The 13,499-nt window shown below is 43.0% G+C and overlaps 1 protein-coding gene across 4 annotated transcripts in view; it reads right to left on the bottom strand.

Moving 5' to 3' along the window:
- Positions 1-11,325, bottom strand: part of LOC109869858 (vasopressin V2 receptor) — a 47,323-nt gene extending 35,998 nt beyond the window's left edge. For 2 of the 4 annotated variants that reach the window (XR_004205252.1, XM_020460139.2), the window contains exons 1-2: positions 10,911-11,325; positions 10,144-10,184 (exon numbers count right to left, since the gene is read on the bottom strand). The gene's annotated coding sequence lies outside the window, so the exon portion shown is untranslated. The remainder of the gene's footprint in view (positions 1-10,143; positions 10,185-10,910) is intronic. The other 2 variants (XM_031803870.1, XM_031803871.1) reach the window with 2 other exon arrangements.
- Positions 11,326-13,499: the final 2,174 nt, after the last annotated feature.

The following is a 13,499-nucleotide window of genomic DNA, read 5'->3' as shown; positions in this document are numbered from 1 at the left end:
GTGGTCCAGCCAAAGACTCCCTCCGCCTGTAACTTCCACTCGGCCTTCTGTACCTTAAAGCTTTTACCCTGATTAAAACGAATGGACCTCCCTCCCTCCTGCTTTCCTTCTGCAGAGTTAAATGAGTGTGGAAGCATCCATTTTCCTGTCCCACTTTACCCCTTCATAGACACATCTTCTGTTCCCCACTCCCCCTTTTCTTTCTCTCTCTCTATTTCTTTCTCTCTTTCTCCCTGCTCACACGTTTTGGAGTGTCAATCCGTAATATCAGGCTCACTGGAACAAATGTGCTGTGAGACTTGGATCAAAATGCCGCCTGTTCACAAACACGCATGCACGCAGGTACACATGCACGGAAACACACACACACACGCACGGAAAAACACACACACATGGACGGAAACACATACATACGTGCACGGAAACACACACACACACACACTGGTTGGCAGAGCAAGCAGGCAGCAATGAGAGTCATAGAAGCAATCAGAGAGCAACTAACAGTTGAGCTACACAGGGATTCTTGGAAATATTCTCTAAACTTTCACGCCTCTCTCTGTGTACTCTGCCTGACCATCTCTGTCTCCATCTCTCTCTCTTGTTTTTTGTCTGTCTGTCTGTTTCTCTCTCTTTCGCTCCCCCCCCCACACACACACACACTGTTCTCAAAAATAAAAAATAATCTTCTTGTGCAACCCTGCCTCTATGTTACACCAAATGCAATAATGCATGAAATGACTCAACCGTGTGTGGGTGAGTGCTATGTCTTACGCCATATTGTACTGTGAACCAAGCAGCGTTGAAGTGGAGTCGTCGGCTGTATACTGCTCTGTTCAGCTCGCTCCATATTGTCAAAGACTTTATTTATATACCAATCAATAACACATTTTTCAGCCGAGGTCGGAAGATTAAGCTGCTGAAACACACTATGGGTGCCCTACACTTCTAGAGCCTTTGATCAGTATTCTGTTCTGGAACACATGGGAACATAATTAGCATTATAGATTGCAGTTGTCCTCTAGCTGCACACTTATACTTCAACTCTCCCACACAAACTAATCAGAACCCCGACTACTCACTCACATTTTGAGTTGTATTACCTTTTCTAAACTTGTCCGGCCGATTTTAAAGTTAAATGAACATTCCGTCATTCCGTAATTTGCGGAGGGAGAAATGTCCCAAACATTCTCTATGTAGCCTATACTTTGAAAGTCAAAAGGCTGCTCTTGAACTTCTACACTCTTGGGAAAAAAAGTACTCTAGAACCTTAAAGGGTTCTTCTGCTGTCCCTATAGGAGAACCATTTGAAGAACCCTTTAGGTTTCCAGGTTCTTTCTTGAACCCTTTCTACTGAGGATTCAACATGGAACCCACTAGGGGCCTCCTATGGGGACAGCCAAAGAACCCCTATGGAAACCTTTTTTTGAAGGGTGTATGAAGTAGCCTGAGGTTCCCCTCTATCTCTATGTAACCTGAACACTTTGTCCTACAATAGCGTACCTTGCCAAAACAACCTATTAAAATGATAATGTCCCGACCACACCTCCTTGACCTGCATTGCAATGACACACTTGCTGCTTGACTTTGCAATGAGGGTTCTCGCCTTGAGCCATAGTCAATGAAGGTTGGCACTGACAGACTTACAGACATCTCTCTAGGTCTACAATACACCATCCAGGCCAGGGGGGCCGAAGTAAACTGAAATTCCAATTCCAAGTTGTTGTCATAGAGAACCATTGGTGAGAATTGGAATTTCAGTTTACTTCCTGAATTGACGGAATTGAAATGGAATGAACTTCAACCGTGGTCTACTATCCCTGCTTGCCGAAGAGAGGGTCCTAGTTGAAATAGATGAAGCCTTGTTCACAGCTCTATTGACTGTTGTTTTTGTAATATATCATTATTACACTGTCATTATTATACTGTCATACTGCACGTGCCAGGAAACTGACCCTCTTAAACTTGGTTAAGCTTCTCTAGTGGCCGTGAGTTATTTACTCTGAAAAATAAGAACCTTACAAGGTCATGCAAGTTACTTGTTTCTGTTGATGTCAAAAACAACATAAAAAAATGTCAAGTAAATTATATGGGGAGAAATTTGCCCAAGTAATATCACATTAGCCTATGTTTGTTTAGACCTCTGACTTATATCCATAACTGAACACGGAACATAGAACACATAAGCAAGGTTTGGAACAGAACCGAAAACTGGAAAATAACTACATTTGGTAACACTTCCTTTTAATTACATGTGTAATTACACTACAACAAGTATTGTAGTTAACGTAACGACTCATAGTTACTTCAGGCACAGTTTGTCGGCCCTTAATGAACAACACCCATGCCAATATATCCTCTAAACACCGGCTTCGAGGACATTATCACTTTGCCAACATATCATGTTTGACATACTTTTATTAAAAACTTGATTTTGATGAATTTACTCATACTATTTCATCTTTCCAAAAGATATAGTCCCGACACAATTCTAGCATTGCCAGAGACGTGACCCAGTCGTTCAGACTTTTTGTTTAGTATATATGGACGCGACAGTCTTTTGTTCTAAATATTCCATTGCCATACTGGCTGGCAACGTTCTTATATCTTGCTTGCTAGCTAGCCAACTACGGCAAACTTACAGTCCCGTCAGAAATTGCAGCAAAGTAGCTGCATTTGCATTTGTTTAAGATGTTTTCTAGTGACATTTAATTGGATACATCCATAACAATGAGCTAATGCGGTGCGATTTTGCCTGGCATAGACAATGTGCACACTCGTCAGGACACTGTTGTTCAGAGGAGCTAGCCAACAACACAGCTAACATAATCACTTCAAACTGAAGTTTCTTTGTATATATCCTGACATAAACTGACATTTCTTTGTATATATCCATAAAAATGATGCCAGCTGATTCATGATTTCGACTGGCTGAGAAACGCTGCCTGTCTGTCTCATCCAGATTCCAGACATGGTCAATACTATGGGACAACTGGAGATAGAATTTTAATATTTAAACAATGTTGCAAATGTCAGAGAGACAGACAGCAAGGTTCATACAAATCTCCGCTGTTGAAGTCTAAAAGAATGTGAGATAACGTCTTGTGGGGATCAAGTTTATAAATTGCCTGGCTGGGCTGATGAGACAGTGGATTGTGCAGTGAGATTGAACAGAGTAAATAGGCATTTTAACATCATAGATTTAGCCGGTGGTAACTTGTTGAATAGACACTGGCTGGAATGTGGTTTTAACCAATCAGCATTTAGGATTAGACCCACCCGTTGTATAAAATGTGATAACAACATCAAATCAAATCAAATTTTATTTGTCACATACACATGGTTAGCAGATGTTAATGCGAGTGTAGCGAAATGCTTGTGCTTCTAGTTCCGACAATGCAGTAATAACCAACAAGTAATCTAGCTAACAATTCCAAAACTACTACCTTATAGACACAAGTGTAAGGGGATAAAGAATATGTACATAAAGATATATGAATGAGTGATGGTACAGAGCGGCATAGGCAAGATACAATAGATGGTATTGAGTGCAGTATATACATATGAGATGAGTATGTAAACAAAGTGGCATAGTTAAAGTGGCTAGTGATACATGTATTACATAAAGATGCAGTAGATGATATAGAGTATACCTGAGCCCTAGGACCATGCCCCAGGACTACCTGACATGATGACTCCTTGCTGTCCCCAGTCTACCTGGCCATGCTGCTGCTCCAGTTTCAACTTCCACCTGACTGTGCTGCTGCTCTAGTTTCAACTGTTCTGCCTTATTATTATTCGACCATGCTGGTCATTTATGAACATTGAACATCTTGACCATGTTCTGTTATAATCTCCACCCGGCACAGCCAGAAGAGGACTGGCCACCCCACATAGCCTGGTTCCTCTCTAGGTTTCTTCCTAGGTATTGGCCTTTCTAGGGAGTTTTTCCTAGCCACCGTGCTTCTCCACCTGCATTGCTTGCTGTTTGGGGTTTTAGGCTGGGTTTCTGTACAGCACTTTGAGATATCAGCTGATGTACGAAGGGCTATATAAATAAATTAGATTTGATTTGAGTACAGTATATATGTATACATATGAGATGGATAATGTAGGGTATGTAAACATTATATTAGGTAGCATTGTTTAAAGTGGCTAGTGATATTTTACATTTCCCATCAATTCCCATTATTAAAGTGGCTGGAGTTGAGTCAGTGTGTTGGCAGCAGCCACTCAATGTTAGTGGTGGCTGTTTAACAGTCTGATGGCCTTGAGATAGAAGCTGTTTTTCAGTCTCTCGGTCCCAGCTTTGATGCACCTGTACTGACCTCGCCTTCTGGATGATAGCGGGGTGAACAGGCAGTGGCTCGGGTGGTTGTTGTCCTTGATGATCTTTATGGCCTTCCTGTGACATCGGGTGGTGTAGGTGTCCTGGAGGGCAGGTAGTTTGCCCCCGGTGATGCGTTGTGCAGACCTCACTACCCTCTGGAGAGCCTTACGGTTGTGGGCGGAGCAGTTGCCGTACCAGGCGGTGATACAGCCCGACAGGATGCTCTCGATTGTGCATCTGTAGAAGTTTGTGAGTGCTTTTGGTGACAAGCCGAATTTCTTCAGCCTCCTGAGGTTTAAGAGGCGCTGCTGCGCCTTCTTCACGATGCTGTCTGTGTGGGTGGACCAATTCAGTTTGTCTGTGATGTGTACGCCGAGGAACTTAAAACTTACATGTAATTGGTATTAATTAGGGAAGTGTAACAATGAATGCTTGTTGCTTGTTACCATGTTTGTTACAAATGGGTAGGTTGTGACAAAGGGATCCCATGTGGATGCACTGCGTGTCTGAGAGATTATCACCTATGCTCAATAAACTCGAATTACTAAACCATGAATATGCACTGTTCAAAACATATCTCCAATCAACATTGTTGCTAGCATTTGCCCACAAAATAAAGGGTTAACTTGTTTGAGCTGACGAAAACAGATCTAATACAAGTGTCATCCCAGATAAGGAATAAGACACTATTTGAAAGCACATGTAATGTTTGCCTAAGTACAATGTAATTACTAGTTGTTACGCCGGTTTTAGCTAGTTAAAATGAAGTGTATCTCGAGGGGTACTTACTTGTAACTAATGTGTACCTTTACAGTACATTCTGACAACCTGGCCCTCAATTTAAACCTTGTGGGTGCAAGATCCAAGTGGGAAAATAAATACACTAGTACACCACATATCTGCATAAGTACAATGTTATTACTAGGTGTTATACAGGATTTGTCTAGTTATAATGAAGTGTATATTGAGGGGTACCTACTTTAATTATAATGTACCGATAGCCAGTGGTGGAAAAGTACCCAATTGTCATACATATAAATGTGATATTTATTTTTATATAAATTAGCAACCAAAACAAAACATTTTTGCTTTGTCCTTATTGTGTGTAGATTGGTGAGAAAATGTTTTTTTAAATACTATTTTGAATAAGGCTGAAACCTAACAAAATGTGGAAAATGTCAAGGGGTCTGAATACTTTCCAAACATAGTAAGCAATTTTCGGGGACCACTTTTTGTATACAAAAGTACCGGAGAATCTCTTAAATAATAAACAACCATTCATAAGGATGGTCATCAACATAAATGCAATTTTATGTTGGAAGATTTTCAATGTTGTATTATTATTTAGATGAAAGATATGGAAAGCCATTAAAGCCATTTTTGATTAAGCTGTCCCCAACAATTTGTTTTTATTTTGGTCAACAGAGAAGTCGTCTGTAATTTCGACCAATCGATTAGTCAAAATGTTGAAACGTGTATTTTTCCATATATAAACACCCTATGTGTTTGAATAAAATATATGCCCTGACCTGAGCTTGTCTGATTCTTTAAGCACACTGTTTGATTAAATAACTAAGACACACAAATTACTCAAGCGGGAGGGAGCCCAATGGCCACACTGTAAAATAAAAAAGTCAAGAGTCCCTGTGTGACTGGAACACGTTGTCTCTCTCTCCTCCCTGCTGCATCGAACAGGCTCCACAGCACAGCAAGTGTTTACCACACTGTCCATGCTGTAGCTGCAACATAATTACAGCAATTTAGTTTCTTAACTTTTCATTCAGAGAAAAAAGTATCTTACTGAAATACCTTGTTTGTTTTGGAAAAACTTTCCCTATTCCCTCAACTCTTGCCCTCTTTATGTGAAACATGTTTGCATCACATGCACGTGACCAATAGGGCTTGACCATTAGGGCTTGACCTATAGCCTATCATAATGACATCTTTGTCACGCCCTGACCTTAGAGAGCCTTTTTATTTCTCTATTTGGTTAGGTCAGGGTGTGATTTGGGTGGGCATTCTAGTTTTCTATTTCTTTGTTGGCCGGGTAGGGTTCCCAATCAGAGGCAGCTGTCTATCGTTGTCTCTGATTGTGAATCATACTTAGACAGCCTGTTTTACACCCTAGTTTATGGGATCTTGTCTTTGTATAGTTGCTGTTTAGCACTATAGAGCTTTACACTCGTTTATATTTTGTTGGTTTTTGGCGATAATTTAATAAAGTACAATGAACATTTTCCACGCTGCACTTTGGTCTCACTCATTCAACGACGGACGTGACAGAAGATCCCACCACCAAGTGACCAAGCAGCATGCCCAGGAGTAGAGTACATCCTGGACCTGGGAGGAGTTAATGGCAGGGGACAAGACCCTGCCATGGAATCAGGCGGAGGCAGCGAGAGAGAGGAACGGCGACAAGACCAGGAATATATAGGACACGACGCAAGCAAGAGAGGCAGCCACAACATTTTTTGGGGGGAAGGGGGCACACGGAGTGGTCGGCGGAGCCGAGGGTTGAACCAGAGCCAGTCATGGAGTCGAGTGAGGAGCTCGATTCCGGAGAGAGGTGCTGGTGTTGAGAGCGCTGCAGAGCATAATCTTAAACTGCCATGCTCACACCAGTCCGGTGTCATATGCACCGGATTCACACATCTGGCCTCAGGTGCGCATCCCCAGTCCGGTACGTCCTGTGTCTCCTTCACGCACTCGCTTTAGGGAGCATGTGACCGTTCAGACACCATGTTATGCGGTTCTACGCACCGTGTCTCCAGTGCGCCTTCACGGCCCAGTGTGTCCTGTGCCAGCTCCCCGCACTTGCCGGGCTAAAGTGAGCATCCAGCCAGGACGGGTTGTGCCAGCTCTTACGTTCCAGACCTCCAGTGTGCCTCCACAGCCCAGTACGTCCTATGCCTCCTCCCCGCACTCGCCCTGAGGTGCGTGTCATCAGCCCGGTGCCACCTGTACCGGTCCCACGCATCAGGCCTGCAGTGCGCCTCCACAGTCCAGTACGTGCTGTGCCTCCTCCCCGCACTCGCCCTGAGGTGCGTGTCATCAGCCCGGTGCCACCTGTACCGGTCCCACGCATCAGGCCTCCAGTGCGCCTCCACAGTTCAGACAGTTCCCAGTCCAGAGCTTCCGTCGACAGTTCCCAGTCCAGAGCTTCCGGTGACAGTTCCCAGTCTGGAACCTCCTGAGACGGTCCACAGTCCGGAACCTCCTACGACGGTCCGCGGTCCGGAACCTCCTGAGACGGTCCGCGGTCCGGAACCTCCTGAGACGGTCCGCTGGCCGGAGCCTCCTGAGACGGTCCGCTGGCCGGAGCCTCCTGAGACGGTCGGCGGTCCGGAGCCTCCTGAGACGGTCGGCGGTCCGGAGCCTCCTGAGACGGTCGGCGGTCCGGAGCCTCCTGAGACGGTCGGCGGTCCGGAGCCTCCTGAGACGGTCGGCGGTTCGGAGTCCCCGGCGACGATCTACTGTCTGGTTCCTCCGGCGATGATCTACGGTCCGGAGCCTCCAGCGACGAACCACGTTCCGGTTCCACGGAAACGGAGGGATCAGCAAGCGGAGCGGGGTCTACGCCCTGAACCGGAGCCGCCACCGAGGTTAGATGCCCACCCTGACCCTCCCTCATAGTGTCAGGTTTTGCGGCCGGAGTCCGCACCTTTGGGGGGGGTACTGTCACGCTCTGATCTTAGAGAGCCTTTTTATTTCTCTATTTAGTTAGGTCAGGGTGTGATTTGGGTGGGCATTCTAGTTTTCTATTTCTTTGTTGGCCGGGTAGGGTTCCCAATCAGAGGCAGCTGTCTATCGTTGTCTCTGATTGGGAGTCATACTTAGGCAGCCTGTTTTCCACCCTAGTTTGTGGGATCTTGTCTTTATATAGTTGCTGTTTAGCGCTACAGAGCTTTAAGTTAGTTTATATTTTGTTGGTTTTTGGTGTTCATTTAATAAAGTACGATGAACACTTTCCACGCTGCGCTTTGGTCTCACTCACTCAACGACGGACGTAACACATCTATAAATTGGTTATAACAAACTCGAACACCGTAACACGTGACATCAAAATGGATCCGGAGGACGTGAAAAAGAAACTTGATACGGGTGTATGTTTTCTGGTTTTTCAGGAGGGAATGTGGAAGTCAGATGTGTGGAAGACATTTAGACTTAGTTGTGGAAATTACTGGAGCTCCAGAAAAAGGAGGGTATAGGAGGAAGTGCTGAGTGAGTATTGTGTGCCAAACAACTGCTGTTGGATTACAATATTATACTTTTTTCAAAACCATTTGGAACAGTGTAAACAAGACAAAATGAATTAGAAGTGTATCAGAGAGTCTGTTATAACGACAGAAAAATATATATAAAGCCTTTATTACAGCAAAGACTTAAAACAGCTACATGCATTCGTAAATTGCGGATTATTTTCTGTACTTAGCTACTTATCCAAAGCTTCCTTTATTTCATTTTAAAACTAAAATGCTTGATTGCATTTCAAAGTATGAATGACTTGTATGCTGTGTGATGACATGAACGAATGATTGATACAGTAGCCTAAATATTGAAATATAGGTATGTTACGGTATTAAGATGAAACCGGACACACTCTTAGGACTGCAGCTCGATGGTGGTTATACAAGGCTATTACTGTAAGAAACCTACTAATGATAATGACATTACTTATTATTATGATGATCATAATAATAATAGTAATAATAACAATAAGAAGAAGGAGATCAAGAAAAAGTAGGGTATAGGAGGGAGAGCTGCGTACATATTGCGTGTGACAAACAGGTGCAGTTAGATTACAATATTATTTTTTCTGCCCGTTTGTAACAGTGTAAACACAAAATAAATTATAAATAATATCAGAGAGTCTGTTCTAACGAAAAACAATTGTAACGCCTTTATCACAGCACTGCAAAGATGAAAAAGAGACGAATTTGTGAAATGGCTTTATCCAACATTTTGCGGTTGTCTGAGGCTTGGTGCTCACCGGATTCAGTAGGCTTTTGACACGAACACGAACAAGCAACAGAGGCAGGATCTGTCTTATTTCTGTAGATTATATATAGATGATTTATAAAGCCAGGCATGTTTAGTAGTTAGGCTATTGATTATAGACCTAATTAAGTTGGTTTCCTCTCTACTCAATTTTCTTAGACAATTTTGTCGAGCTGTTTCCTCGTCTCCTCACTCCGCTGCAGCCTCCGCTGCATTGTTCTCAACACTAATATGCGGGTTAACTTCGCTATTATTCACGTAGCAACATATAGGGAAAGGCACCAATTTAATGGTTCACTGAAGATTATGTTTAAGAACCATAGACAGCGCTGGAGGTAGCACATTTGTTATAAAATAATATTATATTTATTAGTGTTGCACCATTATTCTTACATGATATAACCAATTGCAATTTCAGTAGCACATGTCTTAGGGTGATGGACTGTGCCATCCACATGGCCTCCGTAATGGATTAGTCCACAGAGACAGGCACGAATCAGACATGTTACTTTAAAAAAATAATTTGCAACTGCTCGACTAAAGAAATCTCGGTCGACAAACAGCCTATTGACCAAACAATCGACCAGTCGACTAAATGGATTCATCCTCAGTTTTTGATTTTGTCTGTGTACAATTTTTACTTTATGAGTGTATATTTGAATAATTATCCGGATTCATACATCTATTAATTAGCATCAAGAGAGTTTTGGTCAGTGTGACAGAATGTAGGCTAGGCATGTACACACCAGAAGAGAAGAACAAACCAAGGTGAGTATAAATCTTCTCTCCCTTCTCCCTGCCTCAGTCTCAGCTCTCACCTTTTTGTCAGTGCATGGTCAACCTCCTCATGCGTGTCCTGCTACAGCAGGGGAAGGAAGGAGAGAGAAATGGTTGTAGTCATAACCACAGCCTATAAAAACGTAATGAAAAGTACAGAAAGGTCCTCTTTATATCACCTTAAATGCAAATGTTTAAAATGTTCTTCATTAGTCAAATATTGTCATTAAAGGTGTGCTGGCCTTTCTGGTCTTCTCAGGAAAGGAGAGAGACTCATTATTTTCCATAAAAATGTATTGGACTGATGACTGGCTGGTCTAAACGCAGTGGCAATTCCCAGGACCAGGAGCTCCCATAAGAATCCCTACATACACAGTTACTGACCTTGGATTGGTCAGTTATACAAGGAATGAACAAACTGAGATATAAGTGTGGCAAGAGTGTTGACATATAGGCTAGGTACATATAGCAGAATGTGATTGACTTTCTGCATCTGAATGTCTATAGGCTAGCATGTTTATCACAAAGCTTTTAGTATAATCTTATCTCATTTTGCCTGTCATCATGCTTCACACACACACACACACACACACACACACACGCTCACTGAATATGTATTGTTGTAAACTGCCATGTTCAGACAAACGCACAACTACTGTAACATGAGGATTTAAAAAATACATATGTTTACACCGGATAGGCGCTGTGAAATGTGTTGTTTTACTTGGTCATAACGTTACAAGGAAAAGTAAAAAGGTAGCTAGCTACAAACGCTCAAGTGAGTTAAAAGGTAAAGTACAGTACTTACTTTTGCTTGTGGTGCTCTTCAGTGATGTTTCACAAAGGTGTCAGAATCCTCACCGAAATTTACATCTTTGGTCCTTCAGTTCAACACTGAAGCCCATGCATTTCCATTGTGTCTGTGTTTGTGTCAGAATCAGAGAATCCGTTTGTCTATTTACTCTAATGTAGATTAAGAGACCTGTGTTAGAACTGTCTGTCTCAAAGTCTGTGTGATCTAAATTTATAGAGAGCTTGTTGAGTATGAGGCTGAAGTGAAATCAGTGTGAATATTGTATGTCTGTACTGTATTTGCCAGGTTGTGTGGTTGATGGTATGTCGGTGCTGTGTAGTTCACAAGAGTCTTTGAGAGTAATCCATTAGTTCACCATGTGTTTCCGTGCTCCCTCTCTTCTCTGCTATTTCTGAGTGCCTCTACTCACTGACAGGACTGAATTTGAGCTCCGTCTGCTCTTACCATCCCTCCTTCCCCCTCACCCTCCCTCCCTCTCCTCCCCCTTCCCCCTCCCTCCCTCTCCTCCCCCTTCCCCTTCCTCTTGGCTCAAACTAGCCTGTCCTCTAGAACGGGAGGAGGAATTAACAGCCAGAAGGAAGGGTAGCCAATGTTATTATACATACCTATGAACTCTCAGAGGGGGCTAGAGAGAGAGAGATACCGCATTGTAATAGGCTAGATTGACTGTACTGTATGTAGCCTATAGTGTTGTTGTTATGGGATGGAGAAGAGAGAGAGAGAGAGATAGACAGGAGAAACATCCAACCATAGGAATAAATATACTTTACTGAGTAAGGTGTTGTTACGTTGTTGTTGTTATGTGATTACTGAGTCATTGGCTGTGAAAACTGTGAAAACTGTTGTTTTCACGCCATCTCATCCCTTAATTCCTCCTTTGTTAACAACATTGTTACTAAACAGGTAAAACCTGTGATCTCTTTATGGGGTTTCCTGGAGTGGCCTGTTGGTCATGAATACCACAGTCTATGACTAACTATTGGCTGAGTCAGCTTTGTCAACAACAGCATGTTCACAACCCACCTGGCTGAACACACATGTAGGTAGGTAGGTCACCATCGGGGCCTGTTTTGAATTATGTAAAGTTTTGTGACCCTTGTTAAATGCATTTGAAATACATTTGACTTTACTATACAAGAGAGAGAGAAAGTGAGTGAGTGTGTGTTTTAGAAACATACTTTGTTGCGTGTGTTTGTGTGTGCACACTGTCTCTGTTTTCATGTCACCGCCACCAGCAAACAAACAAAAGAGGGTTTTACCAGGAGTGTTGTCTTTCTCTGCCTGACCATACCAGAGCAGCATGGCTCAGCTGGCCCTGAGCCAAAAGATGTGGTAAAGAGGTCCATGGAACGCAGACCGTGGGGGATAGAAGAAGGACGTCGGAATCGTATTTGCGCACATTCAACAAATCTGATCTAACAAAGTGGTCATCGTCAAATCTGTTATGATTGATGTGTTGTAACAGGCCCTTAATGTGGTTACTAAAGTCCGATTTTGGAAAATGTGGTTTTCACTGCATAACATATAGAAGTTGTTATTTTTCAGGTTGATGAAGTGACTGCTAACTCTCGCTCCTATAACTGGTCAGCATAGCTAGCATACAACAATCACTGGTAGTAGTCAGTCTTTTTAAACTGCAATGCAGTTGATTGGGTGACGATGACATGAACATGTATTGGGGTTGACATCCATGCAAGCGATTTTTACCTCAACATAGTATGAAATACACATATAAACACTAGCCTAAATGTAGGCACATTTTTCTGGTGGGCAATGAGGAGATTCAGGATCTTTCCCCTAAGAGATCTTTCCCACACAAGTTTCCATGGAATTACCATTGTTTGGGTCAAGCTCCGTTGACCTCTTCACCGCATCTGTAGAGACTCAGTGTCCCAGAGGGTCTCTGAAGCCAGAGAGCTATGGAACTAGAACAGTGCCAGATTATCCTCACATGCCACCGTCACCTTCAAACTATTCCATTGTTCTACCGATGGTTCTCATAAGTTAATGCAATATGATTATCCTGTCTTTTGGCCTTATGGGCCCTGGTCAAAAGTAGTGCACTAAATAGGAAATAGGGTGCCATTTGGGGCGTTACCAATGTGTCACAATGCTGCAGTGCAGCATCAATCGCTGATCCACTTCTGATCCATTCAAATGAAACAGCAGCGCGTGAGCAGCGTATGGGAGGCCGAACGAAGGCTTCCGGCCAAAGAACTTAATGAAATGACCTCAGGCAGCCCATAAAAAACAAAGCTATGAGTCTAGGTCAAGCACTGGCGTAAATCCCTGAGAGGGAAAAGCGGCATCTTGTGATGATAGTTTAAGCAGGAGGGAAACATTTGATTAAGCCTGGTCACTCAGACATGGAGGGTGTGAGTAGTCTGGTGTCTAAGAAAACAATAACACTTTGACAGAAAACCATTGAGACACGATAATAACACCAGTGAGACCAGTGAGACACGTTTCATTCAACCACACTTGACTAAGACAGTCAAGCACTGCATTGGAACACCGCCACCATTCCAATGTTCCCTAGAAACGAATATATTGTCCATAATAGTAATAACACTTTGACAGAAA

Source organism: Oncorhynchus kisutch, linkage group LG24, assembly GCF_002021735.2.
Source record: "Oncorhynchus kisutch isolate 150728-3 linkage group LG24, Okis_V2, whole genome shotgun sequence".
In the NCBI taxonomy this organism is placed as follows: domain Eukaryota; kingdom Metazoa; phylum Chordata; class Actinopteri; order Salmoniformes; family Salmonidae; genus Oncorhynchus; species Oncorhynchus kisutch.
This window is presented reverse-complemented; position numbering and strand designations above follow the sequence as displayed.